We start from the raw sequence: 26427 nt of genomic DNA on the forward strand, positions 1-26427 counted from the left end.
TTTACCTTCTAACAAAATGGAGAGTGTTATTTTACTAATAGAGTGACAGGTATGGTTAGCATGGTAGCAAGTATGACAATTTAGTACTTGCCTTTGGGACCCAGAATGTGAAAAAGAAGGAACCTTTTGTGTTGAGTTGTGCGCGGCCTGGCAGACTCTAGCGATGTGGCCTTTTTTGTGGCAATGGTTACATATGGCACCCTTGAATTTGCACGTAGCTCTCGAGTGAGGTCCGCCACAGGATAGGCACAGGACGATGTGTTTGGGTGCGCTGTTGGCTTCTTGCCTGGCTCCTGCCTGTGGCTGTTCGGCATGGGTGAGGCGGTGGATGTCTGTTTGATCGTTAGGGTCATCCTCATTGACTACCTCTTCTGAATGAACGGTGGCGCAGCTCTGTTTGGGAATGGGGCCTTGGATTTCAGTGGTGGACTGGGTTGCCAGTTCTGCAGCCAAGGCTTCCTCGACGGCCTGGGATAGGTTGAGGTCCTTCCTGGCGAGTAGTCGCCTCTGGAGGTGAAGGTCTTTGACCCCGCAGACGAGCTGATCGAGGAGCATGTCATCAAGATAGTTCCCGAACCCGCAGTGGAGGGCTGCAGTCCTCAAGGCGGCCATATATTGATTGACAGTTTCCTTTTCCGCTTGCTTCCTCATCCGGAAGGTGAAATGCCTCGCGATTTGCGACGGTCTGGGGGAGTAATGGTTGGTGAGAACCTCTAGCAACTCTGGCCAGGGAACATTCTTTAACTCACGTGGAGCGCGACGAGTGCTGTGGCGGTATCAAAACGATGGCTCCACAATAACTAAGGAAGAATGACTTTTTCTGTGCTCCCCAGCATCAGCTAGACCGATAAGCGTCGATGTAGTGGTTAAAACGATTCTTGTATGACTCCCATTTTTCTTCTTCCGGCTTGAATGGTGGGAAGGCTGGGTTGGAGTTCATGATGAGGACTCCTGCATGATATGCTGTTGAGAATCTCTCTGGGACAACAAATAGCACTTGTGCTCTTGTCAGGCTAGTGACTACAGCTCTGGAGAGGCTCCACAGACCTCTCTGCTCTCTCTCTGGGCTACAATTGGGCTAAGCTGCAACGGCTGTTGGCAGCGTTTTGAAATTCGCGCTCCTGGAGAGCGTAGGCGGTGATGGCTTGCCGCCTCTGATAGCGCTTCAATTTCGCGCCTGCGTAAGTGTCAGTAGCTCGGAATAACAGCACGCTGGCTGTATTCCGGCAAGAAATCCAAACGACAGCCGTTTGAATTTCACGCTCTTTTTGTGCTGAGCGGCTGCGGCTCGCAGCGCTTCACTTTCCTCTGTAGCTTGCTAACAAGCGGCTACAGACGCTATTACTTTTTGCTCTTGCTGACCGAGCTCTCTCCTGCGGCGCGGCTGCGGTTCAGCGGTTTTAGTGATTTCAGCTGTTGCGAATGCCTCTGGTAGCCATCCCATCCTCGTCGCCAGTGTTGTAGTTGAGCAATGAGAGGCTAGACCAGGGCTTGAGTGCAACAAGACTTTATTGTAGCAATAAAGGACTGAACGTGTTAACCCTGCCTGGAGCAGGCTCACAGCGATCAGCGACTGGCCGGACCCTGCAGCTGGCTTTTATAGCCGGCTGGCAAGGGAGGCCAGCCAATGAGGGACAGCAAACGCCCCCGCAGCATGAACGGACCTGGGTGGGGACTTTGGCAAGTTCCAGGGACATAACAGTTTCTTTCTGCATAGGAAAAAAAATCCAATTCAAGTGAGGTCAGACTATCTTTCTAGGTGTTTGTTTTCTCATTGGATAGATTGTGTGAATGTCCCTTGCTCTAGACTTCAATTCACTCAACACCATTTGCTGGAAAGTCCTGGAATCATTCTGACTTTCTGGTTATACTCAGAATTTGTAGAGGTAACACATTTCACTGACCTGGGTCGAAATATGCCATGCAAAGTCTATTTGGTCCCTTCCTTCCTTGCTTTCTCCCTCCCTCCCTCCCTTGTTCCCTCCCTCCCTTGTTCCCTCTCTCTTTCTCTCTCTCATTCTAGAAGTCAATATAAATCTTAAAACCAGAATAAGATAGAATTGAAAGTGAGAAGTAAAATGTTCATCACTGCCCATCTTCTAATCAAATGCCCCATTTTGGGGTGCACTGTAGGATAATTGACTGAGGTCCGTTGAAGTCTTCTTAGCAAAGGATATAGTAAGAAAGTTAATTTTGATTTATTGAAACACCATTAAATGGTTGTTTTCAATCCATTTTCCAGCAAAAAAAATCTTTCTTTCTTTCTTTCTTTCTTTCTTTCTTTCTTTCTTTCTTTCTTTCTTTCTTTCTTTCTTTCTTTCTTTCTTTCTCTCTTTCTCTCTTTCTCCCTTTCTGGAAACCCCAGAAGGTCTTTGGTAGGAGGAAAAGCCACACATTTTGAAACTGAGAACATGCACATTGATCAACTGGCATTCTTAGAGCTCCACTATTGATTAGCTTAGCCTGAGTAAGGATAGCTAGCAGCACTTTCAATAAGCTCTCAACTCAAGCTCAGTTCACTTGGAGATCCTCAGACAGTGAGGATGAAGTGTGGGTAAAAGGGTTTGCTTTTAAAGCAGGTTGCATATTGATTTACTGAAGGAACAAGTGTATAAAGAATCACCGGCTCATGTTTCTAAAGGTCACAGGTTTCTGCAATTACTGTTTCTTTCATCCTTTTATTATTATTTTTTCAATGCCAACCATAGATATGGCAAAAGTGAGGCATTCACTTTAGTTGATCTGGAAAGATAGAAATCAAAGTCAAACTATTGGAAGATAGAAAAGTGCATCAGGGAGTCTTTCCAAACTTCTAACTTATGCTCCTCGAGTATAAAAGTTCTAGTTCCCCATTTAAAAAAAAAAAAAAACAATCGTCAACTTTTGTTTACGGAGTGAGTGGTGGAGGAGGGGCTGATTTCTCCCCCTCCCATTTTTTAATATGAACTTAATTCTGCATTTTAAAAACAATATGTAGACATAATTCAATTATCCTTTCCCATGCGCAAACAGCCTGCCCAGTTCAGAAGAATCAGAATAGCTGTCCCAAAATGCGAAAATACATACACTTGTGAAAATAATATACCATTTTAGAAAGCTGAACTATCCTCTAAAAAACAACAGTCCACATTTGATATTGTGCAAAACTGCAAAAATTCCAATTTTGACAAATGTGTACATGCATATATCTGTTACAAAGCTTCTGATGCAGAAATGAGATATAAAGTGTTTCAGTTTCAGAAATGAGAATGTGAGAGAAACTGAAAAAGTCAGATTTGTCTATCTCTTAAGTAGTGATACACTTTTTGGCCTGAATGCTTGGTATCTTAAAAGTTGTAAACCAGTAATACTCCTGACTCAGATGGTTTATCAATAAAAGCAGCAGAAACCAGATAGAGATGAGGCAATGAGGTAAGCAGGAAATATGTCATGAAGGATATAAGGTGTTAATTCTGAAGTGAACTTGGCTGAAGCCAACTTTTGCTGCCTCATAGTTGCTATGAACTCTAAGAAGGGGAAGGGAGGGGGAAATAGATAGACTGGGTAACAGTCAAAACAAAAGGTTTTCTTGTGGGAACCAAGGTCATCCCAACAGGTGGCAGTTGAAGGAGGAGAGAAGTGACCAAGCAGCCTGACAGCTACTTTCATTGGAGAATGTGACCGTGACATTTGGGCAGGGAAATATTTGTTCTTTTAATTGCAAGAACTTTTAGAGTTGGTTTTCAATAACTGTGCCGATATGATGTATCCAATAAACACGATTTTTGTTGAATCTACCTGCCTCAAAGTTCTGATTTTGGCAGATGTGTTACTTGGAACACTTACATAAGGTTTTAAAGAAAGAACAGGAACTCAACTCAAGTGCTAAGGTGGTGACAGTGGTAGACTTTGCAACATGATAGAGAGCAAGGAATTAGGTCTGGGAAATTTACACCAAGCAGGCTGACAAAGTAACAAATTATGCAGAATGGAGAGTGAAAGGAATCACTACATCAAAAATTGAAGAAAGCCCTCTGAGTCATCTATTCCACCTGGAATTCAATATGGGAAACCCAGAATTAAAAGCACATCCAACAGTTCAGCTTTTTCATGAAATGGAGACTCTGTCACAGGGGTCTCCAACCTTGGCAACTTTAAGCCTGGTGGACTTCAACTCCCAGAATTCCCCAGCCAGCTGGCTGGGAAATTCTGGGAGTTGAAGTCCACCAGGCTTAAAGCTGTCAAGGTTGGAGACCCCTGCTCTGTCATATTCTATGTAACAGATTCCATTATTGAATGCTTTTATACACTGGCATTTTCTCTTAAAATTTAGTAGAAATCTCCCTCCTGGTAAACTTAGCCTTTTAGATTTATTCCTGTCCTCCAGGGAACAGAGAACAATTTTTGTCTTCTGTGTGACAGCGCTTCAAGTATTTGAAGAATGCCATCATTCTCCCATTCCATAGAACTTCCAAAAGGGGAAAAAACACAATTAAACCTAACAACAATCAGCACGGGAAGTAGAAGAATATAAAAGGTATAAAAATAGCAATTCCAACAAAAGCACAAATGTGTTCTGAAGTGGAATGATTAGTGCTTGTGTGACTTAAAAACTATAGCTTTATTAATGCGGCTTAGGTTTCCATTCACCTTTTTGTGTGGTAGCATTGCACTGATGAATGCTGTTCAATTTGTGATTAATTGCATCTCTGAAATCCTTTCACACCTCTAATCATGCTGAGCCCTCTTAAGTCTACTTCTCTCCATTATCTAAATGCAGACCTCGGCATTTGTCAGCTGAATTACATGTGCTCCAAATATCTGCTTTGTATAATTCATTTTGTACTATATTTATTTAAGTTTTAGACCAGTGTTTCCTAAAGTTTGGCCTGAGGATCCCGAAAGTTCCCTAAGACCCTCTCAGGAGGCCCATTAATTAAAATTATTTGCCAAATATTGAAGGTGTTTGCAAAAATTTAGAAGAATTTCCCTTTGCTCATTATTGTTATTATTTATTTATTAGTGTTTTTTCATGAAAATTGTCAAGGTTCCAATTAATAAACTCAATTCAGCAACTCTGAGACTTTTAGCTTTCTGAAAGAACTGCTTTATTGAGTACATCATTTCAGCCTAGTTGAAAAATAAACCAGCTATGGCTATTTCCCTCACTTTCAGTATAATTAAAGATTAGACAGCTCCCTCCCTCCTTGTCACTAGTCACTTTGTCCAAAGTTCTGGCATCTCCTTGGTGACCTCTTCCAGTCTTTGGGATGACCTTGGTTCCCATGAGATAGTAAGTTGCGGATGTCTGGTCTGACATTCCAGAGCTCCCTTCTCCCCCCCAAAGCTGAGAAACAGAGAAAATGGCTGCGACAGGCCTGATCCATTAACATTTTATTTATGTTAACATTTAATGGGTTTAATATTGCTATTTTTACATGGTTTAATAAACAAATGTTCTAAAAATGTTTTGATTTTTTATGTGAGATTGATCAGTAGCTATAACCCATACAAAAAAACACATTATTTTGGGGTCCTTCATACGTTTTAAAAGTGGGGAGAGATCCCGAGAGAGAAAAAATGTTTAGAGAATGGACCATGCAAATAATAGCCGATGTCTATCTGTGTGTGTGTAAATGGAGAGATTTAAAGGTACCAAATCTTAACATGTTAACACTGGTGGTAGGTGATTTTTTTCTTTTTCTTTCCTATTTTCTCCCTTCGCCCTTACAATCTCCCCCTTTTTTCCCCTGGGATTTTCTTATTGTAGATTATACTTTTCTTCCCCTCTCCTTCACTTATTTCTGTGTCGGTTGATGTATTCAGTCAGCCTTTCCATTTCTGCTTTTCTCAAACCTAGCGGGATTTTTAAAGGAAACTAACTGAATTACAAGAACAGCAATACTAAGAGATTCTTCTGCACTGTCTTGAATTGGCCAGCAGGGGGTGTGATAAGAGTGACATCCTTGGGAGGAGTTCTTTTGTCTTTTCTCAGATTCCTTCTTGGCAGATCATCTTGATGCTCTGATGTCAGGACTATACAATGCCTTACTGAGACCAATTGCCAAACACTGGGAGGGAGAATGGGATGCATCAACCAAATGCAACAACTGTGCCCATCAATATTTCCTGAACAATTCATTCACATAATGCATTTGGGAGGTTAAAAGTCAGAAGGTCTGAGCAGAACTGTCACTGAATGGAGGGAAAAAACCCCATCCGTTTCTGTCAAAAGAAACCCTGCTTTCCAGGACAGATATTCTATTTCTCTCATTTGTAAATGTAAACACACAGACATAGAGAGTAGGGGGTGAGTATCCTCAAAAACCCACATACTGCTAGAAAATTACTGTGGATAATTCCCAGTTTAATTTGCACCCAGCACACCCCCAGTCAGTCTTTAGATCACGGCAAACAGACACACTGCTCAATACTCTAGAAAAAAACAAAACAGCTTGTTGCTGGTTTATTTATTAAACACCTGCAGACATAAAACAGCTAATTGACAAACAAGATAAAAAGCAGGCAAAAACATGAAGAGAACACAAACAACAAGCAAGAATTTATATTATCTATATATCTTAAGCTATATATCAAAAGAGACCGAAATTTTCAGAGGCAATGGAAGCAGTACTGTGGGCTGCCCAGAGATGGGTGAGGGAGAGAGGGAGGGAAGGAGGGAGCGGGGAGGGAAAGAAGAGGAGAGAGTGGGGAAGATGATATTGATTATTCCAGTCTTGACACTTCTGTGTGTTTAAAAAGAAGAAAATGGAATATAAGGCATCAGGTGATTCCTCCTCTATTCTGTACTATGAAGGAAACAATCTAGTAATTAAAAAGATACATCAGTTAATACACCCAGTAGATGAATATGTGTCTCTCTTTCTCTATGTGTATTTGTTGAAATTTTGAATAAAGCAGGAGCTCTTATGAGAGGATCAATGGATGTTAACAAACATTCATCATCTTTGAAGCAAAAAGGAGATAAAAAGCAGCCTAAATTCTATTTAAACTGCATCTTGAAAAAAGGGAAGGAAGGGGAAAGTGTATAAAGGAGAACGTTTTCTTTGCTCTTAAATGCAGAAGCTAATTTCACCAGTGGCAATCTTTGTTAAAATCCCTAAGATAGCAAGATGCCTTTTAGGTTGAACCATCAACAGTAAAGCAATAAGCAGGCAGAAAATACACAGCAGACCAGCATTTGTGAGAGCAGCCATAAAGGCCTTGGAAAAGATATTCAGATGCTGCAATCTTATTTCTTCAAAGATCAGAAATGTATAAGCCACAGTGTACCCATAGATCTATGGAAGTAGAAGTTGGACTTTGAAAAAAGCATAGGATTGTTGATGCTTTTGAGTATTGGCATTGGAGGGGACTTGTGAGAATACCATAGATAGTAACAAACCAATGTATAATTGAACAAATCAACCCAGAGTTCTCATTTGAGGCATACATTATCATATTCAAATTATCTTATTTTGGACACATTATGTAAAGACCAAGTTTTCTGAAAATGGCTTTAATGCTGGGAAAGTAAAAGGAAAGAGAGGAAGAAGACAACCAGAAGCAACATGAATGGAGTCAGTTACAGTGATGATGGATGTATTACTGGAAGCCCTGAAATGTCAGCTACCGACAGATCACTGTGGAGAAAATCTATCTGTATGTTTACTATGTGTTGAAACCAACGTATGTTAGGTCTTTGTGAGAAAGATGGAGTGATGCACCAAATCATCTTTTAAGCAATGGCAAAAGGATATGTCCAGATTTATGTTTTTAAAACTGGTTAAATATAAAATTCTTCAAAAGAGGAGGATTAAGTTTGTCTGATTTTAAATTGTACTTTTGTAGCTTGCTGTTTGATTTGGATGAAAAAGTGGCTGCTGTTAAAAGAGAAAAGAATGTTAAAATTAGAAGAGCATAACCTGATGTTTGGATGGCATGAGGGTTTAACCAATAAAGATAAGGTTATCGTTGTTATTGAGCAAAATATATTAAAGACCAATATACAGCTGAAATGAGTGATTTTCTTACTTGGACTTATGGAAAACCAATTAGAAAAAACCTATGGAAGGTTGGTTTTATATGTAATAACTGCCTCAAAACTATTATATGGAAAATGTGAAATGCTCATTATGGAAAATGATTAAATTTGCAGAAATGGCAAGATTGACCTGTTTGATGAGGAAAAAGAGAACAAATATTTTTAGTACAGACTAGCAATCTATTGTGGATATTTTGCTAAAAGGGTGGGGGGGAGAATGAATTGACAATTTATGGATTTACTGATTAAAAAGGTTGAATATGGAAAGAAGTAAATTAACTTCAATGAAGGAGGAGAAATAATAATTTGTCTGTAACTGCCATAAGGAAAATCAGAAGTTACTTCTTTATATATCTTCTTTCATTTACTTTTCTTTGCTTTATATTATTTCATGTTTATCTTTTAACCCTGGGAAAATTTCTAATAAAAATGATTAAAAATACCATACATGTGTGGGAAAGAATACTTATTGTACTCTTTTTGATTCAGAAAAAGTGCATGATAAAGGGAACTGCTTGAGTGATGGAATGTATACTGTATACATGGTGAGAAAAATGAATCTTGTGAGTTTACCAGATGGATTGCATAGGGGATCAAAGCTGTTATAGAATCTGGTAGTCCTACTAGAAAACTTTGAAACCTCCTCTGAGAGGGGAGCAACAGAAACAGACCGTAAACTGGGTGTGTGGAGTCTCTGTCAGCTTTGAGGTCTAAGCACATAACACTTATAAGCAGTATTGTGAATAACAGGAAGCAAGTTTCCTATAATCTTCTTGGCTGTCCTTACCACTCTCTGTATGGACTTTCTATCTGAGGCACTGTAGCCACCAAACCAAATAGTGAGGCAGTTTGTAAAAATGCTCTCAATCGTGCCTCTGTAAAAAAATGGCCAGAACAGAAGTAGAAAGATGTGTTCTCCTCATCTGATGCAGGAAATGCAGATGCTGGTTTGCATGCTTCACTAAGGATGACATGTAGAGAGACCAGTTCAGATTGTTAATTATCAGCACCCCTAGATACTTAATAATATTGATGCATCTCTACAGCTGCATCCTTGATACTGAGTGGAGTATAACTATGCTGGCTCTTTCTAAAATCTCCAATGATCTCCTTTGTTTTATTAGCATTTAGAACAAGTTTACTTTTATTGCACCAGTCCACCAGAGTCTTCGCCTCTTTCCTATAATCTTCATTGTCATCCCAGATAAGGCCTACCACTGCCATGTCGTCTGCATACTTTACAATATGATTTGTAGCAGATTTGGCACAGCAGTTGTGGGTCATCAAGGTGAACAATAGCAGACTCCAACTTGCACAAACTGGAGCCTCTCAATAAGGAAATCCAGTAACAGTATTGGTATATACTATATATTAGAAGAATTGGAGTATTCATTTTGATCCTTACAATCGCTTTTGCTTGTTGAGAGCCTAGAATGGCAATGAGCTATACAAATAAAAGGGAAAAAATAAAATCTTCAGAAAAAGTCATTAACTTTTGTCCAGACTTGCTGAGCTTGTGAAAGTGTTTTGTTTTAGTTCTTTTCTCAGTTTTTAAGCTAAGTAAATTTTAAAATGAAGTGCAAATTATACAAACATGATCATTGGGTGAAAAATCTATGCATGCATAAATCAATAACTATGATTAACTCAAAGCTTTCCTGTACAGCTATAGAAACCATTTTTTGTATTTTTACAGTGAAATGTATCATTTTTCAGTCCATTTTTAATATAAAAATGTTCAGTTATTTAAAACCAAGAGGATCTGAGGCTATAGAAGCTGACTCTATAACTTAATCTGGATTTGGAAACTGATATAATGTAGAATGACCCACAAAAGCACCTCCTACAGCAAATCCACTTAGAAGAGAGGTACAGAAAGCAGAATTATTTACTTGAATTCCTCCACAGATTTTGACCATTCAAGTAGTTCATCACTGCAGAACAGTCTTTAGGCTAGTTTTTATCTGGCTCAATAGCTGTTGACACAAGAAACTATTCAAACACACCGTCCTCCTCCTACACACCAAGGTGTCATACCTCATGAGGGATTAATTGTGCAGTGCAGTGCTGTTTTTTCTTGAAAGCTGAATTAGTACAACAGCTGCTGCTCTTTTACAGAGGTCTGAGGCTGAGACACAAATGTCTTTGCTCCAATATCAAGGGGGAAAAAAACATTACAGAGGTTTGTGCATCACTTCACCATATAGACATTGAAATTCAAATCCATTTAATACATTTGCTGTTCCAGCTCTGTAATATTCAAATCCTGATTGGTGGGTTTTGAAGCTGCCAGATTCCAAAAAGACTCCATGCTGCTTATAAACTTTGAAACAGCATGGCATAACATAATCTAACATAAAATATAATGTATGTATCTCTAGGGGAATTCTGTTTTACAAGACAGGCTCCCTTCCTCAATCCACAAGATGACCATATTTAACTGAAGGGGACACAGAACACACCCATTCTGCCAAATACCAGTAACACGTTGACTTATATACTGCCTCATAGTGCTTTATAACCCTCTCCAGGTGGTTTACAATGTCAGTATATTGCCCAATATATGTTTTGGCTCCTCATTTTACCAACCTCAAAAGGATGGAGGCTGAGTCAACCTTGAGCCTGCCAGGAACAAGCTCCCAGCAGTTGGCAGAGTTAGCCTGCAGTACTGCATTCTAACCACTGGGCCTCTCATATTAGGCAGAAACTTTTAGAGATGGATGCTGCCTCAAATAATCAGTCCCTATGCCCTACAGGTCTCTATAGGTAATGATCAGAATCTTTAATTGTACCAAAAAGCTGGCTAATAATCAGGGAAGTTTGCAAAGCAAAGATAATACTCACTTGATGGCATTGCCATCTCCAGATGATCTTCACCATCTTCCTTCTGCTGCAGCTTTAACCTTACTTGTGTTGGGTCCAGTTTGCACGTTGACTTCCTCCAATGAAACCCCAGTCATCTCTTCCCAGAGCTCTTCAAAGAACCAAGGTGAAAAGAACATAGGAAGGATAGCTGCACAGACATGCTGATAGCTGCATAGGATCAATCTAGTATAAGGTTTTAGTTGATTTCCTATTCTAGGGTTCAACCAAGGCTTTGACTGAGATCCCCAGGTAAAGCCCCATTTCCCTAGTAGAATGTCCCTTAGGATGGGTTGCTCAACCGGATTTCCTCATAGAAATGAGTCACATCATTGAGCTACAGGGCAACTAGAAAATGATCTGTCTATTGCAACACAGTGATAGTAAGCAAGTTAGAAAAAAGTGAGTTAGCACTTCCTATGGCACATTAAGCACAGGGTGGGACAAGATGTCTACCAGCTTACTGATTTTAAAGAACTAGATAATATGTACAACAATGAATTCATCAAAAATGCATATAATTTCTGGTCATGAATGATGGCAGCAACTGTGCAACCTGGGTAAATTTTTGAACAATTAAACCTGAAGAAGACCCAGCTGCTCTAAATGGGAGACTATTGGGAAATGGTAGGTCAATAAACCTGGTGCATAAGTGGAACAAGCAGATGACAAACACCTCTGTATTATAATAAAATGAAAGTTACATGGATGTATCCATACAGTTATCAAGGATCAAGCTCCTTCAATCTTTCTTTATGGGACTTAGTTTCAAGACTAACAGCGCACTTCTTTCTTTTAAAAAAAAGCTACATCACATGGTTGGCTCATGTTTGATTTGCAATCAACTACTATTTCAAGAACCTTTTCACAAACCCAGTGCTAAACTAGAGATCATACATTTTATAATTCTAAATTTAATTTCTGTTACTTCTTGAAGAACTTTGAAATTGTCTCTCTAATGTTTTATTTTCAATTTTTACCTAATCAATTTCAATTCTATCTTCTATAGTATTAACTATTTGTTAAGTTAATAATCTACAAGATAGCATATTAACACTGTGTGTTAGGTTAATACCCTAGAACAGGAGTGTTAAATTCGCAACCAGTGGGCTGGATGAGTCACATGCTGGCCATGCCCATATACATTTTATCGAAGGGGGTGAAAGTCATGTTATGTCACATGACAACAATGTGACAGCAAGAGTTTGACACACCTGCACTAGAAGATAGGGTATTAACTATCTGTTAAATGTTTCCTATTTTCTTCATCTAATTTAGTAATTAAAATGTTGACATCATTCCAGATGGTTGAGGAACCATTAGTAAGTATCCTATTGGTAAGTTTTCAATCCATCTAATTATTCATCTATTTATCATATTGTCCACCCAATACCTAACTAGTTTGCTAATGTAATGGGTTATTGTTGTAGTTTGGACTGCCAGTGGAGATGGCAGTTGAGACAGATGAGTCAGAGGATGTGGAGGGGGTGCCTGGGTTACCATCAGGACCGGATGAAGGCTCTGAGGAGCTGAAGGTCTCACAGCCAGATGCAGATCAGGGCCCATCTACTCATGCCCAGATGGAGAGACAGCTTCTTCAGGGCCTGAGCTGAGTGAGGGGGAGGAAAAGCTGGGCCCTGTCTCAGATGCGCATATGGGCAGAGAAGTGCAGAGAGGAGAGCAAAGCAGAACTGAGGGCCAACTATCCGGGAAAAGAAGGAGACATTAACAAGACCCTCCTTGGCTGGGCTGTAAAGAGGAGGGTTGTGGGAGACGTGGTTGTTGGAGACATCCATCATCGCTCCAGAAGAGTTCCCTCCGGTGCATTCCTTGCCAGGACTTCCAGGACTCTTTCTGTTGGGATTGAAGTGCTAATTGAGGTTCCCTGAGGGAAACTCAGAGACTGCTATGGCTTGTGAATCACCTAAGGATGTGTGTGTGAGACCCAGAGCTTTGTCAGTGAATGCCATGTATTCATGCCTTTCTCAGTAAAAAGGGGTTTCTACTCACAAGTAGGCTATTGAGGCTCGTGAGGCTTTAAAAAAGTTTTTAAAAAGAAGTTACTTTGAAAAAGTTTTTCCTAACATTAAGATATATTGTGTATTATGCGGCTTGATTAACCAATCCTCTTCCCTCCATGAGATATGTTGATATGGAAAAACTTCTTCTTAACAAATTTGTGCTGTCTTCTATAAATTGTTATAATATAATTATTATAGTGTATATAGTGTGGTATGGTATGGTATACTTAACAATACAATACTTCATAATATTCATTATGCACTTACATAGGATATTAGTGGATTTATATGAAAAATCAATAGCAAAAATAAAAATAAAATTAATTTCCATCTTCACCACTTTCATATACTTTTGCATATTTCAATAGAAACACCAGTATGGAAAAGTTGTAAAGAGGTCCTTGTGGGACAAGGATGTGGCATGAACAAGGCCATTTCAGCTATATGGATAAAACAATGGGAAAACTGGATGGCTTCTTTACTTTTTAAGCTGTGTTGAACCCATTTTAAGGCATATGTTACATTTCTGGCATATTTCCCATTTTCAAATACTAGGAAATCATATTGGTTATCTTGGCCAATTCCAGTTGGAAAGACAACTGTGATCATTATAAAAACATTTCCAGGGTTTCATGTTGGAGCTGGAATAAGTGCTGGGTAATGGGGAAGGATAAGAAATCTAGTACTATTCAGTTGTTTACTGTTTCAGTTGGGTATCCAACCTTTTGGCTTCCTTGGACATCATTGAGTGAAGCCAGATATCTTGGGCCAGATATAGGATATACAATATAGTTAATGCATATAAATCACATAATAATGTTAAAAGGTTAATATCTTGTTGGCTGCATTACTAGCTGTTCAGGGCCACACAAGGCCCATGGGCCACAGGTTGGACACACCTGTTTTATACTAGTGGCTATGATAGATGGGGCTTTATGGGAAGTATCATTCAAAATATTTAGAAGGCTTCAAATTGCATATTGCTGAATAGGTGACTTAGTCTTTAAATTGAGAACATAAACATAAAACTCTCAAAGATACAAAGAAGCTTTATGATACACTTCCAAAGCACAAATAATAAGCAAAAGAGTCAACATTTAATTTAAAACCAGAGCAATACAGGGGAAAAAATCCCAATAATGACATCACATTTTTAAAAAATTCCTCCAGGAGAACTCCGTCTTAATCTGATTCAGATAAAGACAGAAAGGCCATCACTGCAGGGGTGGGATTCTACCAGTTCGCACCTATTCTCTAGAACCGGTTGTTAACATTGTAAGCAGTTCGGAGAACCACTTGTTAGAAGAAATTACTGGCCTAATCCTGTAAGGAAGGCAGGAAGGAAACATTCTGGTGTTGCTTACAGAAACTGCCTCTCCGTTAACCCTTATTACATTATTGGCAGGACTAGACTTCCTGTTTCAGGAACTTCTCTGGAGTTTTTTTCCCCTCCTTTGCTGGTACTTTGCTTGTGTGGAGTGACCATTCAAAGTTACAATGGCACTGAAAAAAAGTGACTTTTGACCATTTTTCACACTTACGACTGCTGCAGCATCCCCACAGTCATAGAGGCCAGGCAAGGAGATGCGTGCCTTGATGTGAGTGATATTGTTGGCCACACCCAGCCAATAACATGACCACCAAGCCATATCCACCCAGTCACATGACCACCAAGCCACACCCACCACCTAAACCACCACAGAACCGGTTGTTAAATTTGCATCACTGCATCACTGTCATGACAAGTCTAAGTACCATACCATATTCTACAATATGGAAGCCATAATACAGAAGAGTGAGGGTTGTTTTATGTTGTGGATTTTTAATTATATAACTCACCCAGAGTCACCTATGTGAAAATAAAAATAATGGAGGAACACTTTTTCTTGTGAAGATCCTGGTCTCTGGGTTGAGTTGTTTGCTTGCAGACATTTTAAAACTTGATTAGATAACTTATAATAAACATATAGTAGTTGACTCCCCAAACAGTCCAGCTCAGAGACCACCAAGGACTGTATGGTTTAGCCCTGAACTACATTTATTCTCTTCTATTGGAGATATATTTTCCTGGTCTCAGCTGCCTAGCTGCATGGAACTGAGAAAAAAACATGGACATTTCCCCCAAGGATATTTATATTGAACTGGTGTTCTCATCGGAAGGGATAGCCCTGAAAGATTTTCAGCACTAAAAATACTGGAGTAAGATTTGGGTGAAATTCCTTGAAGTTATAAACATTATTAGGTGAATTCAACTCAATATTATAATAACTATAAAGTGAGGCTGGGAAGAGCTAAGTATAAAACTCCTTTAAAAATGAGTTAAATAAACTGCTATCATATCTCAGTTTGAGAAATAAATTGTTTTGTGCATTTACCACTTTTTATAATTAACTAGACATGGTTCCTGGCTTTGTGTAACTTCTTTGCAATGCTTTCTCTCTAGCGACCAACTGGTATGATTGCCTGTCGGCTTTCATTACTGAAAGAAAGATATGTAGGAGATTTCCTTTCTACCAGCCTTGCACAGATGAGAAATAGCTCAGCTTGCTGTTCAGACTTGATTTTTATGCTGATCAATTTAACCATATAGCATTTTAGTCACAGGGCAAGAGAAAGAAGGAACCGCTCACTTAATGGGAAGAAGTAGAGGTAGAACTTAATGGGAAGAAACAGTTTCCTAAACATAGATGAATCAGTTCTTGATTTTTGGTTGGATCTACCTCTTGGATTTTAGCTACGAGCATCTGGGATAATAGCCTACATTCTGAGTCTGCTGTGTTTCCTGGAACTTCATACATTTCTAGAAATACCTGGTGTTCAGGTCAGAAATCTGGTGCTCTGTGCTTTCCAGGGCACACAGGCTAAAAGACTAAAGTGGCTGCAGTTGCCCACAAATTATTTTAAAACAAGAGTTTGCTTTTTCTTTAGCCTAACAGTGAGTTAACTGACTCATCTGCTGCCATTGTCTGCATTCTGCAGACTGCTGGCTAATCCGTTCCTTCACTTGGGGCAGTCAAGTGTAATTTTACATGTTGTTATTGCTGCATCTGCTTTCTTTAACCTATGTCAGGGAAGGCAAAAAGTAATAGAGTAATGGGGAGGCTATATCAACATAAAGGAACTAGTAAATAGAGAAACTCAAGGATTCTATTCAGGGGTGGGATTCTACTGGTTCGGACTGGTTCAGTAGAACCAGTTGTTATGATTCTCCGTAGTTTGGAGAACTGGTAAATCAGGCCTCAGGCTGGCTCCGCCCCTCTCTTCCTGCTTCTCCATCCCTGCCCAGTCTGTCCCTATCGCATATGCACAATATCGTGCACATGCGCAACATGCCTGCAGCCTGCTTTTGCCTGCCCACCAGGCCAGCCATTGCTGCCTGCCTTTCCCTGTGGCCCTGCCTGATCTGATGATCTCCCTGGGTGAGTGAGGCTCTCCAAGCCCTGGTCGCCCTTCCCCCTCCCACCACTTGCCTTTAGTTTTGCTCCTCCACCCACCACTTGTGTTTTGCCACTGTGCCGGTCACCTTTCCCCGCTCCATCACCATTTGCCTTCTGCTGGGGAACATGTGGAGAGGCTCCTGTTGGGTCTGGCCAGGTCAGCGGCTGCTTCTTTCACCTGCTGCTCCATCTGGGAGAGTGAGAGAGTCTTTTCTGGCACAGCAAAAAGTTTGCAAGTCCCTGCCCTTCAGGAAACAGTTCCTGGGCAGCAGAGAAGAAGCCTGGTTGAATCCTGTTTCTCTCTGCTGCCCAGGAGCCCTTTCCCAAAGGGAGGGGGACTTGCAAGCTTTTTGCTCTGCTGAAAGAGGCTCTCTCGCTCTCGCAGAAAGAGCAAATGAGAGAAGCAGCTGCTGACCTGGCTGGAGCCAACACGAGCCTCTCCACTGTTCCTTCCAGCTGAGTTAGGCTAACCCTAATCCCAACTGAGCAGCCCTGATCTGTCTGCTCACAAGTAGGCCTGTGAATTGTGCTAGCCCCTCCCCCACTGTCCCTGGACGTTGCTGCCATCCTACCATCACCGGGCTTGGCTACCTGGCTTCCCCACTGGTGTGGCCCCATCCCGGTGCTGGAGGTGGCTGGGGCCTAGCTAGCTGCCCCCCCCCGCCATCCCTAGGCTCAGCTGGCTGTCTTCCCCACTGGCACTCTCCTAGCTCTCCCTACCACATGGTGGCTGTGGCACAGTGAGTGGCAGCGGCAGTGCTCCGACCAGTAGGGTGGTGGATCTGGCTGCCTCCCATAAACAGCACCATCGCTGCAGAGCCTCCACTGCCACTGCTGTCTTCACCTTTTGTTTTGCCCCTTGGTGAAGTAGACAGAGGTGACAGAGGTTATGGAGGTGATGGAGGGACTGCGGCAATGGCAATGCTTACGGAAGAGAGCCGGGTCCCTGCCCTCCCTTTCAGAGCCCCACCGCAGCCACTTGCTTCTCCTGGGGGCAAAATGAAAGGAAGCTGGCGGAGGCGGTAGAGGCACTACGGCAACAGTGCTGCTTACAGGAGGCAGCTGGGTCTGCTGACTCTGCTGTCTCCACCTGCTTCCTTTCGTTTTGCCTCCAGGAGAAGTGAGTGTTGGCAGCGGTGCTCCAACTGGGAAGGCGGGGATCCGGCTGCCTCCTGTAAGCAGCGTTGTTGCTGCAGTGCCTCTGCTGCCTCCCCCAATTTCCTTTGGTTTTGTCCCCAGGAGAAGCAAATGGTGATGGCGGTGCTCTGACCAGGAGGGCAGGGATCTGCCTCCTGTAAGCAGTGGCATTGCTGCAGCACCACAGTGGATGTCCCGAAGCTGCTCGCATTCTTCATTCTCCCACCACCCACTGCTCTGGAGCTCATCGAATCAGTTCGTCCCAGATCATGTGTGCGTGTGTGTGAGAGAGAGAGGGGGGGGTGAGAGAGAGAGAGAAAGACAAGAAGAAAAGAAAGAGCAAGAAAGAGCAACAAAGAAAGAGGAAGGGAGAGAAAGAAAGAAAGAAAGAAAGAAAGAAAGAAAGAAAGAAAGAAAGAAAGAAAGAAAGAAAGAAAGAAAGAAAGAAAGAAAGAAAGAAAGAAAGAAAGAGGAAACGAGAGAAAGAAAGACAGGAAGAGAGAAAGAAGATAACAGATAACAGTTAATCAGAATTGGAAGGGACCTTATAGGTCATCTAGTCCTACCCTCCAAGAAAGTTGGAGACCCTACACCATTTCTGACAAATGGCAGTCCAACCAAATCTCCATGAGACTGGAACAAAAAAATGACCAAAGAAGCAAGTTGTTTCCTGCAAAAGCCCCTTCTCCTTTTGCTCCTTTTTTAATCCTGATGGGAAGGGTCATTCATCATCCACCACGTGGAAATAAGGAGAAACTTTCTGACAGTGAGAACAATCAACTAGTGGAACAGCTTGCCCTCAGAAGTTGTGGGAGCACCATCACTTGAGACCTTCAAGAAGAAGAAAGAAAGAAAGAAAGAAAGAAAGAAAGAAAGAAAGAAAGAAAGAAAGAAAGAAAGAAAGAGAGTCACATGACCACCAAGCCACGCCTACCCAGGCATGTGGCTACCAAGCCACGCCTACCCAGGCATGTGACTACCAAGCCATGCCCAGCCAGCAAGCCACACCTACCAGTCACATGACCACCAAGCCACACCCACAAATTAAGCCAGGTCCACAGTTGTTAAGAAATGTGAATCCCTTTATGGATAGCTACCATTGAAGCTTTTTCTTATCCAATAATATATAAAAAGGAACAAACAGTTAGATATGGTGAGATATTGAATGAAAAGAGTGGACTTAAATCTATGCAAGCGTTTGAAAGGTATAAAAATGAATTGGTTTTCATATTTGCAAATACAATCTAGATTTGATAAAGATATTAAATTTGAAGGTATTTATGATAAGTTGAATGACAGATAAAATCTTGATAGGTGCTGATGAAAATGTAATTAAAAAACTTTATGAACATTTACTAGAATTTAAATTGCAGGAGGAACAAGTTAAAGAAATGATGATTACTTGGGGGAAAATTTTTGGATATGGGATTGATTTAGAGAAATTGCAGAAATTATGGTCCCAAAATTATAAAATGACAATGTCAACTGCTTATAAAGAAAATTTCTATAAGATGTTTTACAGGTGGCATTTACCCCCAATGAGAATTGCGAGACTGTTTAAGAACAAATCGGATAAATGTTGGAAATGTCATCAGAAACCTGGTTTGTATTACCATATGTGGTGGATGTGCTCGGACACAAAAAGATATTGGACTAAAATCCACACATGGTTGGAAAAAATGATAAAACAACATGTAGACTTTAAGCCAGAGATATTTTTATTAGGAATTATACCGGAAATGTACAATAAAGAATTGAAATATTTGATTGTAAATGTTTTAACAGCGGCTAGGATTGTATTTGCTAAAAATTGGAAAAATGAACAAATACCTATGCAGGAGGAAGTTATTAAGGAAATTATGGACTGTGCTGAAATGAGTAAATTGACATTTGAAATCAGAGAACAAGAAGATAAACAATTTTACATGATATGGGAATTGTTTTATCAATGGTTGGATAAAAAGACGTGGTAATGTAATAGACTAGGAAATCTTGTAATAGAAATTTAATAGATCGATATAAAATATAATACAGGTATATGTAACCATTGGATGAAAGTACAATATAAATTTCATAATAAAATCTAGAATATCTCATATAAAATGATGGAATAAATAGTTTAGTTGTGAATGATTAATAACTGATAGATATATAAGCATATTTTAGTTTGACAATGTGAGAATTTATATAAATTGTGACTAATGACTATGAAAGGATAGCACAAAAGATTTGTAACCATCTGACACACTGTGTGTATATAAAATGGAAGGTGAGTTTATGTTTTTATGTTTTGTTTGTATATGTTTGTCTTTAAAAAAAAAGAAATGTGAATCCCATCCTTGACTCTATTTCACTGTTTTAATAGCAGTCAAATCCTTTGCTGGGGGTGGAAAGGTTGGTTTGCTGATTGTGTTTTTCCTCTCTTTCATACCACTTTGAAAGATGAGTTCTTTTGCCCTTCTTTACTAAGGCTAAGAAGAATGGCTCTCAGGGTTTCTCTCTGAGCAAGAGGTTTCAAATACAGCTCAGTCTATAAATTAGTTTTATTAATGACAATGCAGCAGTTTTGATAGATAATGTTTATGTGCACGAGGAAATTGCATATGTATATCAGGTGTGGGGAAGGTGGATGAATTTGAAAAATGTTTTTATTCGTGTTAAGTAATTTCCTGTATATTACTACTGTGTGCACAAAGTCAAAACAATTGTCTTCCCTCACCTTATAATTCACAGCTGCTTCATACATCATCACAAAAATTGTTTTCTATCTATCTGCCTCTCTTTCTGTCCCATCTTTCTTTCTGTCCTATCTTTGTGTTCTATCTTTATTCTGTCCATCTATTCTATTTTTTACTAATGAAGTGGGTTTCATTCATTAATTATTAAGCTTCCTGTTGCTAATACTGAGAAAAAGGCATGGACGTTTTCTTGTTTATTTCAAATTATATTTGGAACATATGTTCAAGAACAGAACAATGTGTCATATAATTTTATGTCTTTCATCTGAAGAAAGCATACAAAAATGAAACACATAACAATTGGATCCATTTGTTTCATTAATTTTAGACATAGAAGTAATGGAAATTCAGGGAGACATTCCAAATGAAATCCATTCCTTTCAATTAATTTGCCATTGATTTTTCATTTGCTTCAATGGGAACTCAGTAGAAATAGCATTTATATCCAGAAAAGTTACAGGGTTGGTAGAAGGCTGAGAATTTGGCCTTAATAAGTATGTCTTTTAAAAACGTCTTTAGATTAATTACCCTTTTCCTGACCAAAAATTCAGAAGTTATGAATCTTTATAAGGGTGTGGTGAAACTACTACACTGAAGTTGCAGGCCACAAAAAAGGTGTCCAAGTCTCCCATTGATTTAAATGGAAATCATGAATGGGGTTATTTAAAAAAAAAGATTGGTTTGGGAAACTGATCCTCACCTCCAGTAGCTTCAAACAAATCATGAAAGAAGTACAATAGAATAATAATAGAAATGAATGGAATAACTCATAGCCTTATATATGGGCCTTATATATAGCCTTAAACATGTATCAATTAAGTGTTTTATGCTGGAAAATCAGCATGTTTTTGCCTCCTTGAAGAGAAGAATTCCCAAATAAGGCATCATAATGCCAACTTCATTGAATAAAGACTACTCTTATATGACTTCAAAGACATTTTTGGCTATTGCTAGAGTCCAAGGATATAGTGAGTAGAGCAAAGTAAAGCAATACAGTTCTTTGTTCTTGGAAGTGAAAAGACTGTGCTGCTTTGTGAACTAGTTTTGAAAGACATTTCACTCAAGACTTCAAAACAAGCACCATCTTCAACATGGAGAATACTTCAGAGGTTATCTGGCTCAAACCCCTGCTTATGATCTACATAAATATAACAGACAGATGGTCATCCAGCCTCCACCTGAAGGTTTCCATTGAAGGGGAACATCCATCAGGCTGCATATTCCACTAGCTGACAGCTCATACAATCAGTTTCACCTGCACTCTAGCCTGCATGGATTTTGTTTCAGTTCTTTGATTTATTCCTGTGTCATCAAGAAAAGATCACTCAACTGTTTGTAGGCTAAACCTTTAGATATCTGACTTCTTTTAACCATAGATCACAGAACTTGGTTTCTGGTTTACTCATCAACTTGATAGCCCTTCACTGAAGGCACTTCAGTTTCCTAATATCCTTTTAGATTCCCTAGTATCACCAAAAATGAACACATTGCAAATGAGGTCTGACCACAGAGTTAAAGTGGAACAATAATGTCTTGCCATTGGTTCTATGTTCCTGTTAATATAGTTCACAATTTTTGAATAATGTTCCCTGTAAAGATCTCCATATGCTAAATTGTTATTTGAATTCAACAAGTCCACAATAGGCAACTGGTCAGAAAACATGTTTTAAATCACATATCCTTTACATTTCTGTTCATTTAAAAAAATTCTAACAATGGACAATTTATGGCCACATTTCTTAACACCTTTCCAGGAATGATAATATACCAATTGAGAATGTCCTTTGTGACTTTTTGAAGGGAAAAAAACCCTTGTTCAATCATTTCAGCTCATAGATATTCTTAATTGAGACTGATAGGGCTCTTGACAGCTACTGAAACTGTAATTTCAGGCTGCCTGCAAGTATTAGTCAGTGTGAACCAGAAAATATTTAGTTCATATTTCCAATTCTAGATGATAAAAATATGTTCTCTGAGATAGATAATAAAATGAAGAATGCCTTTGAGTCCATCATCCCTTAAACAAGCAATATCTATAAGTTTAAACTGAATTACAGAAGGTTTTATTGTTCCAAGATTGTTTGGAAGAAACTATTCTCAAAGAAATAAAACATAAGGACATCCACAGTATGGATATGCTAATAAAATAAAAAATGCAGAGTGGAGAACTTGGTCTTTGAAGATAAGAACTTGAAAATTATTGGAACAATGTAGGGTTCTTTATTGGCCAAGTGTGATTGAACACACAAGGAATTTGTCTTGGTGCAAATACTCTCAGTATACATAAAAGAAAGATACATTCATCAAGAATCATAAGGTACAACACTTAATGATAGTCATAAGGTACAATAAGCAATCAAATCATACTAGGAAACAGTCAATATAAATTGTAAGAATACAAGCGACAAAGTTACAGTCATACAGTCACAAGTGGGAGGGGATGGGTGATAAGGAATGATGAGAAGATTAACAGTAATAGTAGTGCAGACTTTGTAATAGTTGAACAGTGTTGAGGGAATTATTTGTTTAGCAGAGTGATGGCTTTCGGGGTAAACTGTTCTTGTTTCTAGTTGTTCTGATGTGCAGTGCTCTATAGCATTGTTTTGAGGGAAGGAGTTGAAACAGTTTATGTCCGGGATGTGAGGGATCTATAAATATTTTCACAACCCTCTTTTTGACTCATGCAGTATAGAGGTCCTTGAATAAAGGCAGGTTGGTAGTAATTGTTCTTTCTACAGTCCTAATTATCCTCTGAAGTCTGTGTCTGTCTTGTTGGGTTGCAGAACCAAACCAGACAGTTATAGAGGTTCAGATGATAGACTCAATAGTTCCTCTGTAGAACTGTATCAGCAGTTTCTTGGGCAGTTTGAGCTTTCTGAGTTGGAGCAGAAAAAACATTCTTTGTTGTGCTTTTTTGATGATGTTTTTGATATTAGGTGTCCATTTGAGGTCATGTGATATAGTAGAACCTAGAAATTTAAAGTTCTCTACTGTTGATACTGTGTTGTCTAATATTGTAATAGGTGGTAGTATGGGAGGGTTTCTTCTAAAGTCTACCACCATTTCTACAGTTTTGAGTATGTTCAGTTTCAGATTGTTTCAGTTACACCATGAGGCAAATTGTATGACCTCATGTCTGTATGTGGATTCATTGTTGTCTCGAATGACAGATAGCATGGTGATTTGAACAGTGGACTAGAACTAGAGATATCTAATTTCCAATTACCTTTTGGTTATAAAACTCACAGTGATTGGCTATTTTTGCCTGTCACCCTAACCTAATTCATGTTTGTTGTGAAAGTAACAAGAGAAAAAAACCCATAAAACAACTAAGAGACTCGAGCAGAATATATAGTAAATAGATTAAAATAAACTCTAAATAGAAATGAACTGACAAAAAGACAGAGTACGTATAACTGAAATAAATAATAAATTCTCTCAGCATAACATAAAATAATTGTATTGGGTTTGACTTTTTGGTATCTAGATCCCACCATGTTTCATTCTGAATGGAAGCGTAAAGTAAGCAAAGGCTATGACATAACTTCTGGAACACAGCCTGCTTAAAATGGCAGGCAGAAGATTTCTTAAATAATATTTGTGAAAAATGGTTTCCAGAAAATGGTAGGTAATTTTCCCTATCAAAACAGCAACCACAAATGAAATCATTATGCACAGAGATATATGCTGGTCAGTTAAATAGCTTTTTTTAAAAAAAGAAATGGAGCAAAAAGGCACCATATTTTATTTTAGGAATAAGTAAATATGGAAAACATGGACAGGAATATTTTAATGCAAAGCCCATAAAGATATCTGAAAGTTAAATCAATAAGTAATTAAAATGAATGTTTAGCCATTTCAATTATACATCTCCATCCCACCAACTGAAATGATTACAAGTAACAATTTGATTTCATGGACCATTCAAGAGAAGAAGGCAATGTCTGTTAAATACAAATGTACATTATGGGCATTTGTGTATATCAGTTGCATAATTGTGCAATTTATGGAAGTGGAGTTTAAACCAAACAAATGTATCTGTAATATTTGAGATATTGCTATTATACACAGAACTTAATTAGAGGTCAGAACAAACATTATTTGAACTGGAGATTTCATTCAAACTATAATAAATGAAAAGAAGCAAGAGATTCTATGAAACCCAGAAAAATATTTTGGAAGCACATTCAGTATTATAGGTAGAAAAGTTAAAATCTAAAATGTACACATATAGAAAACAAATCAAAATTATGGTTACTTTGTTAAAATGCTCTTTTGTCAGCTATTACATATCTCATGTTAAACCACTGAGAGAATAATTGCCCAGCTTAAGGGGATAGATATCATAACAACTATTATGAGTAACTATTACTATATTTATTCTAGCCATGCAAATTCTTTTGCATACTAGGAGAAAACTCATTTCCTGGCCATGACATAAAGTATGATTCTTTTTTTTCATTAGTTTTAATAAAAACCTTCCTACAGAAGACAGAATTATCAACCAAAATAACCAAGCTCAGAGAACACCAACAATTCCACGATCATCAACTATCATCAGAACTGTAAAATCTCTGGAGTTTGCAGAAGTGTTCATTCCTTTTTTTTCTATATGTCCTCTTCTTCCCTGCAAAAATGAAACTAAACATAATCAACATGGAAGCACAAAATCTGCCCCAGTCAAAAAGACCAAAGCAGAATCCTCATAGGCATTTTTATTATTTTAAAAATTACAGAAGAGGGGGATAGAACAGAATAGTCCCTTCAGGATGATGACAAATAATTCATATTGTCTTTAATTGAATAATTCTAATATTTTATGGAAACTATTTTTCTCACTGAATAACTAAAGGGAAAACAAATGGAAGGACTATTGGATGAATGTTTTCCATGTTGAGAATCCAGAAGGCTGTGTAAGACTCGAAAAATTAAAATACTGTGCAAAAGTTCATATATTTCAGTAATGCAACTTAAAAGGTGAGATAATATATGAGATACACTCATTACATGCAAAGCAAGATAGTTCAAGCTGTGATTTGTCATAATTGTGATGATGATGGCTTACAGCTCATGAAAACCCAAATCCACAATCTCAGAAAATTAGAATATTACATGCAATCAATAAAACAAGGATTGTACATAGAACAATATCGGACCTCTGAAAAGTATAAGCATGCATATGTACTCAGTACTTGGTTTGGGCCCTTTTTGCAGCAATTACTGCCTCAATGTGGCGTGGCATGGAAGCTATCAGCCAGTGGCACTGCTGAGGTGTTATGGCAGACCAGGATGCTTCAATAGCAGCCTTCAGCTCTTCTGCATTGTTCAGTCTCATGTCTCTCATTTTTCTCTTGGCAATGCCCCATAGATTCTGTATGGGGTTCAGGTCAGGCAAGTTTGCTGGCCAATCAAGTACAGTAATCCCATGGACATTGAACCAGGTTTTGGTGCTTTTGGCAGTGTGAGCAGGTGCCCTGTCCTTCTGGAAAATGAAGTCAGCATCCCCATAAAGCTCATCTGCGGAAGGAAACATGAAGTGCTCCAAAATCTCCTGGTAGATGGCTGCATTGACCCTGGACTTAATGAAGCACAGTGGACTAACACCAGCAGATGACATGGCTCCCCATATCAACACAGACTGTGGAAACTTCACACTGGACTTCAAGCATCTTGCAGTGTGTTCCTCTCCAATTCTTCCTCTGGACTCTGGGTCCTTGGTTTCTAAATGAGATGCAAAAGATGGTCTCATCAGAAAAGAGGACTTTTGGACCACTGAGCAACAGACCAATTCTGTTTTTCTTTAGCCCAGGTAAGATGCTTCTGATGTTGTTTGTTGTTCAGGAACAGCCCGACAAAAGAAATACAACATTTGAAGCCCATGTCCAGGATCCATCTGTGTATGGTAGCTCTTGATGCACTGACTCCAGCATCAGTCCACTCCTTGTGAAAGTCCCCAATACTTTTGAACGGCCTTTTCCTGACAATCCTCTCCAGGCTGTGGTCATATCTGCTGTTTGTGCACCTTTTTCTTCCACACATTTCCCTTCCACATAACTTTCTATTAATGTGCTTTGATACAGCACTTTGGGAACATCCAACTTCATTTGCAATTACCTTTTGAGGCTTTCCCTCCTTGTGGAGGGTGTCAATGATGGTTTTCTGCACAACTGTCAGGTCAGCAGTCTTTCCCATGATTGTGATTCCTATTG

The 26427-nt window shown here is 39.1% G+C and overlaps 1 long non-coding RNA gene across 1 annotated transcript in view; it reads right to left on the reverse strand.

Moving 5' to 3' along the window:
- LOC148126906 (uncharacterized) overlaps nt 1-26427 on the reverse strand; it is a 110521-nt gene that overhangs the window by 42758 nt on the left and 41336 nt on the right. Inside the window, exon 2 of the long non-coding RNA XR_015741709.1 lies at nt 10868-10997. This is a non-coding gene — a long non-coding RNA (uncharacterized LOC148126906). The remainder of the gene's footprint in view (nt 1-10867; nt 10998-26427) is intronic.

Source organism: Pseudonaja textilis, chromosome 2 (genome assembly GCF_049901715.1).
Source record: "Pseudonaja textilis isolate UNSWEBS1 chromosome 2, rPseTex1.2, whole genome shotgun sequence".
Lineage (NCBI taxonomy): Eukaryota > Metazoa > Chordata > Lepidosauria > Squamata > Elapidae > Pseudonaja > Pseudonaja textilis.